Source organism: Triticum aestivum, chromosome 2D (genome assembly GCF_018294505.1).
Source record: "Triticum aestivum cultivar Chinese Spring chromosome 2D, IWGSC CS RefSeq v2.1, whole genome shotgun sequence".
Classification (NCBI taxonomy): domain Eukaryota; kingdom Viridiplantae; phylum Streptophyta; class Magnoliopsida; order Poales; family Poaceae; genus Triticum; species Triticum aestivum.
The window spans coordinates 117,508,890-117,515,923 of NC_057799.1; the positions used below are offsets into that span (position 1 = coordinate 117,508,890).

Genomic DNA, 7,034 nt, shown 5'->3' on the forward strand with positions numbered 1-7,034 from the left:
ACGATCTTGTAGCCTTGGGAGGGTCATGTAGATAGTTAGGCTTCTCAGCCTTTTCCATTTGTAGTTGTCTGTACTCAGACATGTTATGCTTCCGTTGCTTGTATGCTCTGTATGTTGGGTCATGTGACCCTTGTTGTAATAAGTGCTATGACGGCTCTTCTAGGCCTTTATCTATATGAGTTGTTGAGTTATGTTGTGATGCCATGTTGTATCTACACATATCGTGCATGTTATGCGTACATGTAATGTGTATTGCTATGTGTGGGATCCGACACCTAGTTGTTTATTGTTGGTAGCCTCTCTTATGGGGAAATGTCTCCTAGTGCTTCCACTGAGCCATGGTAGCTTGCTATTGCTCCGGAACACATGGGATGATCGGCATGTGTCCTTCTTTGCTCCTGTGTCTGTCCCTTCGGGGAAATGTCACGCGGTGTTTTACTGGAGTCCTTGTAGCTTGCTACGACTCGGTTGCACACGCTGTTGACCGACACGTGCATTGTTAGGTCATGTATGCCTGTCTCTGTAAGTTAGTGCCACCTTGGGTTTACGACTAGTCATGTCAGCCCGGGTTCTCTGTCATATGGATGCTAGCGACACTATCATATACGTGAGCCAAAAGGTGCAAACGGTCCCGGGCCAGGTAAGGTGGCACCCGTGGGGATACCGTGCGTGAGGCCACAAAGTGATATGATGTGTTACATGCTAGATCGGTGTGCCTTAGGATCGGGGTCCTGACAACTTTGGTATCAGAGCCTGACTGCCTGTAGCATTACCAAGCCAAACTGGTCGAAGTCGAGTCTAGAAATTCTTTAGTGATATAAGGAAATTGATTGTGGAAGGGAGTGTAAGGCTCTTTTTACTCCTTTACCTATGTCCCTCTGATCTGAGTAATCCTCTTCTCTTCTACGGGGATTAAGAACTAGGCTTCTCATCTTTCTATCAGGATCACGTGTTACTAATTCGTAGACTTATAGGAATGTTGGATTCAAGGCTCAGTTCACTTCCTACTACTTCCGTGTGTTGACAGTTGATATCGGAACCTTGATATTGTGATGTTGTGTGGTTATGCCACCATTTTGCAGGATGTCTCAAATCTTTTTGAGCATTTACAGCCGTTATGCTGTCCGAGTTGTCCCAGGTCTCTAAACAATCTTATGCATTTGCAAATCTTTCCTCCATTTTCAATTCTTTCCTCCCTGTTTCCGATGTCCCTTTAGGCCAGATTAAGCACACTAAACGGTCTGTTGAGGTACTCCATTGCCTTGACATATAAGTTGAAGCTATTATTATGACACTAGGGTATCCTAGAGAACCACCTAGTAATCTAGACGTGTTTTGTGTTCCTAGTGTGATGATTCTGACCACCATTCTCAAAAGCATCCCGTGATGTTATTTAGTTTAGTATAGGTACTCTATTTTTGGGTTCTTGAACCCAAGATTCACTCTACTTACTTCCTGTTGATAGTGGTTGCTAGTTCCTTTAGGGTATTAGTAACCTTTGTGATAGTCCTCGAGGTTCGTGGTATATCATTCTTCCAATACCGTGAACTGCTTATGGCAGAAGTTCTTCTTTGAACTGAAAGATCACAACAAGAGTGCTCCTAATGAGTTCTCCATTATGTTTGTGACTCTGCCAATCCTACCTTCCCGCATGGGTTATCCGGAAGAAATATGTTGACATTGTTTGACATACTAATCTGTGCATCCACAACTCAGAAAACCATATGTTCCTTTGAGTTGACCCTCTTTAGTAGTATTCTGACCATCGTCTATCAATTGATAGTCAAGGGTATGCCATGTATTTGTTCATCGATGCCCGTTACTCTTGTGGTCCGTGATGCGGCTTGAACTACGTCGGTATTTCCCCAAAGAGGAAGGGATGATGCATCACAGCTACGGTAGGTATTTCCCTCAGTGATGAGACCAAGGTTATCGAACCAGTAGGAGAACCACGCAACACCACGTAAACAGCTCCTGCACACAAAGAACAAATACTTGCAAACCGACGTAAGAGAGGGGTTGTCAATCCCTCACGGGTAAAAAGATAGGTAAAATTGTAGTAGATTGGATAAATAGATCTCGCGGGAACGCGAGATAAAATAAATAATAATAAATTGCAGCAAGGTATTTTTGTATTTTTGGATTAATAGATCTGTGAATAAAAGAAAATAAAAATAGATCGCAAAGGCAAATATAATAAAGAAGAGACCCGAGGGCCGTAGATTTCACTAGTGGCTTCTCTCGAGAAAAATAGCATATGGTGGGTAAACAAATTACTATTGGGCAATTGATAGAACTTCAAATAATCATGACGATATCCAGGCAATGATCATTATATAGGCATCACGTCCAAGATTAGTAGACCGACTCCTGCCTACATCTACTACTATTACTCCACACATCGACCGCTATCCAGCATGCATGTAGTGTATTAAGTTCATGGAGAAATGGAGTAATGCAATAAGAACGATGACATGATGTAGATAAGATCTATTTATGTAGAAATAGACCCCATCTTGTTATCCTTAATAGCAATGATACATACGTGTCGGTTGCCCTTCTCTCACTGGGATCAAGCACCGTAAGATCGAACCCATCACAAAACACCTCTTCCCATGCCAAGAAAAATCGATCTAGTCGGCCTAACTAAACCAAAGATTAGAAGAAGAAATACGAGGCTATAAGTAATCATGCATATAAGAGATCAAAAGACCCAAATAACTTTCATGGATAAAAGCATAGATCTGATCATAAACTCAAATTTCATTAGATCCCAACAAATACACCGCAAAAAGAGTTACATCAAATAGATCTCCAAGAGATCATTGTATTGAGAATCAAGAGAGAGAGAGAGGAAGCCATCTAGCTACTAACTACAGACTCGTAGGTCTACAATGAACTACTCACGCATCATCGGAGAGGCACCAATGAGGATGATGAACCCCTCCATGATGGTGTCTAGATTGGATCTATGGTTTCTGGAACTTGCGGCGGCTGGAATTGATTTTCGTCGACTCCCCTAGGGTTTCTGGAATATTAGGGTATTAATAGAGCAAAGAGGCGGTGCGGGAGGCCACTGAGGTGGGCACAACCCACCTGGGCACGCCTGGGCCCCCAGGCATGCCCTGGTGGGTTGTGCTCCCCTCAGAGCCCTCCTCTGGTACTTCTTTGGCCCAACAGGTGTCTTCTGGTCCAGAAAAAATCTCCAAAAAGTTTTGCTGCGTTTGGACTCCGTTTGGTATTGATTTTCTACGAAGTAAAAAACAAGCAAAAAGCAACAACTGGCACTAGGCACTATGTCAATAAGTTAGTCCCAAAAATGATATAAAGTTGCTATAAAATGATTGTAAAACATCCAAGAATGATAATATAACAACATGGAACAATAAAAAATTATAGATACGTTGGAGACGTATCAGTCTGTCAAGCCATTCTACTTCAGATTGACTAGGAGAAACAAACTCCAGTACCTTGTCCATTTCGAGGATTATGTCAAAGTAGTTGTATTCCGCAGATCAAAATGCCAATCCAAATTTTGTTCTGTTCTACCTTGGAGTATTACCATCTTTATGTCAGGAATATCATGGGAATTGCACATCATCCTTTGAATTCTTGATGCAGTGTCTCGCCATCATTGTTTATTCCTTGGTTTCCGTGTTATTGCAACCTGAATACTGACAAGTGAATCATGATGTGTGAAATCAATACTCCCAGCAACCCCGTTGCTTGGTAGTTAATGGACAATACTATCATTCTTAGCGTGCTGGTTATTGAATCATCATCCTAATATTGATTGTGCTACCTAGTCCATATTTCCTGGTGCACTCTTTGATGAGTTAGGATTGTGTCAATCCCTCGCTCTTTTGGTCATATCGTCTTGCCTTGAAAAGCAAGATTGTTTTCCGAGCTTAGTAACATATCGGTGGTTCGTGATTTTTTGAATATCTTCTCGGAGGTATCACCAGTCCGTCCCGTGACCATTATGTTGAGTTCGTGATCAAGTTGGTTTTCCTTTAAACCACCCCTTCTCCAAGAATCTGTGTTGGATACCCCTGAGCTAGTTGGCTAAGCTAGAAAACACTTGGAGAGTTGGGAGATAAAAGATTGCCCGACTTAGTTCATCCCAAAGGGATATCTTTGTGTGTGTCGAAGAAAGATGATATCTTCATCGATTGATCTTCGTGCTCAGTTGTCGGATCTATTGTCTTATGTAATCTTTGATTTGAGTGTGAGATATTGTCAAATCAAATCAGTGCCAACGAATTTCGTAATGTTGTGTTACTCGTTGTTATTCCTCGAGTATGCATTATTATATCTTTTGGTCTGACCAATGTTATCACCTTGTTCACATACGTTGATCTGGATAACCGTTTTTGTTGGTTTGGCTTATCACAAACAGTTCATCTGAGTGACCTGTATATCGTCTATCGCACACATTTTGATCTGGCTAACCGTTTATGTGGTTTTGTCTCATTGCAAACAGTTTCTATGGACCAACTGTATGCTACTTATCGCACACGTAATTCTTTTCTGAATCGTGCTTGATTGATCCGCCATTGCACATAGTTTATTTTATTGGTGGCGGTTTTATTACCATACCATTTGTGATTCATGCATCACACATAGTTTGGTCGAATGGTCTCCTAATACATGTGTCATGTTAGGACCTTCCTGCAGTAGTTTATGGTGATACTGCATATTATGCAATCCTAAACATGTTATACTCATGGTCCAACCCACATTACATTTAGGGCTTATATAAGAGTCATCGGATAGGATAATTTTGGCACCGAATTCGTCAACGAATCTGCTTTAAAGTATCCATATCTAATTTTAAAGAATTCTCTGGATACATAATATCCGATTCCAAAGTGATTCTCCGGATACGTTATAGCATATAGCATGCAGATACGGATTATCCAAAAATCAACTAGAATTGTCTAAGAGTTTCAAACCGGATAATCTGATTTTTGAGTAAAACAATCCTAGCCTAATATGATAGAGATACTAATTATGGAGCTATCAAGTTCATTTGACTAGCATGTCCAACCATGAGTTTTATCACTAGTAGAGTTGATGGTTTAATTATTTAATTTGTATTGATACCATCTCACAAAGCTCGGAGTTTAGCCTAAATCATATCTTTATTTTCTTAACTAATTGATTCATGCAAGACCGAAATTTTAAACCCTTCTCAAATGTTGCTAGGAATATAATTACCTACTTAATAGATTGTTGATTCGAATATTTCGGTTTCCGGTCCAAGTCTGCCCCGTTTCCGATTTGAATATGCGGTCCGGTATATCCGCATTTGAGTCCACAACCCATCAATATCGGCTCCGCTATGGATCCAAGAAAATAATATGGTAAAGAATATGGTATGAGATAAATCTATTCTGATCCATTTACACTACAAAGGGTTTACAAAACGAATGTTCTCCTCATTATTCCATTTGACCGCGGTCACTAAGGAGCGCACCAGACTTATAAGAGTTCCATTTTCATCTTTGGAAAATAATAGTTGTGTGCCAATTTTATGGCCTCCTCTTTCATATCTCTATAATTCATACATAAAAATCATATTAGTTAGGCTCACACATCTTCTTTGTTCACTTGGTGTTAGTTCAGAAAATCAGGGAGCGAGTCTCATGATCTAAGAAATTCTTGTTGTTGCGGATATATTTGCTATGCAACGAGTCACTAAGAACACATCATTTTTGCAACACACACTTTACCAGGCTGACAAATTAGGGTTCACGGTCACATGAATCTAATATTTCTAGCATGCGACTTTTTAGAACATTGGCATGAGTTAGGTATTCATGTGTGTGTTTTGAGCCAAAACATAAAGACAACCTGGCAGAGTCACAAAATTTACCACTCATCATTATTAGTTCTTCTTGCTAAATAATCTTATTAATTGCTACAACACATCCTCCACAGCCTTAACATGTTTCTTCTTCAACACTCTTTTTTGCAAAAACAAAGTACCATAATTTTTTTTGTTTTGACAATAACTTCACACTCCCCTTGGGTAAAGCTCTCCTTGCGGCAGGCCACAACACATTCAGCCTGATCACAACGTGAAGCGGTATATGTCCCACTGAGCTCTTTGCACGTCTTGGCCTCTGAACCTACAAAACAATAATCAAAATATGGTGCATGAAAAACCAGATCCTACAATATTCTGAAGGGACAAAAGAAAAGAATGTAAGTAATGTAGTATAATTTACACATATGGCTAGCAAACGTATAGACCATACATTGAGGAAGTGCATTGTTCTTGCAGGGATTATTCTTAAAAATATTTACCAGGAACTAAGTGGAGTGGCATGAGGAGCAGAAAACATAGCATGATTGTCATATTGAGGGTTCCCATGTCTCAAGTAATATACCGTCAGAAGGAAAGTAAGAGAGCACACAAAAGATGCACATCCAAATGGTCTATGCCATCTCTTATAGCCATGGATGATGATATCTGAAGAAAACTAAAAGTCAAAGATATGACATATCTCGTGTATTCAAGATATGTGTGAAAAATAAAAGTCAATGATATGACATATCTCGTGTCTTCAATATATGTGTGACACGGTGTTGATATCTCTACTCCTAATGGAGCACTTGTTAGCCTGGTACTCCGGTTTTATTCGTCTCACCACCCCTCCCACTGATTTTTCCCTTTCTTATTAAAAAACTAAATCTCATTAAAGGGAGATTGTTTCGTGCTTGCTTTGGCACGTGGGTTGATTCATTTTAATCATGCAAATAAATAGGTAATTACGGATTTAGAAATCACACCATATATACGAGATCACCTTCCTAAAATATAAACATAATATTTTTCTTGATAACCTTCCAAAACAAAATGAGATCTTTCTCAATAAGAAATCATTAATCCCGCGTACTATGTCATTTATTATTATCATTGTCTCTACTATTAATTGAGAATCACAAGTTTCCTAATATCACAAACATAATATATATTTTTCTTATGGCCGCACGCATCTGCGCGCCCCCGCGGAGGGACGCCGTGC

General features: G+C 39.8%; 1 long non-coding RNA gene across 1 annotated transcript; it reads right to left on the reverse strand.

Annotated features, from left to right (window-relative positions):
* Positions 1–5,977: 5,977 nt before the first annotated feature.
* LOC123048995 (uncharacterized) lies at positions 5,978–6,413 on the reverse strand. Its single transcript, XR_006423420.1, has 2 exons — positions 6,313–6,413; positions 5,978–6,134 (listed from the first exon to the last, which is right to left on the reverse strand). It is a non-coding gene; the product is annotated as an uncharacterized lncRNA (long non-coding RNA).
* Positions 6,414–7,034: the final 621 nt, after the last annotated feature.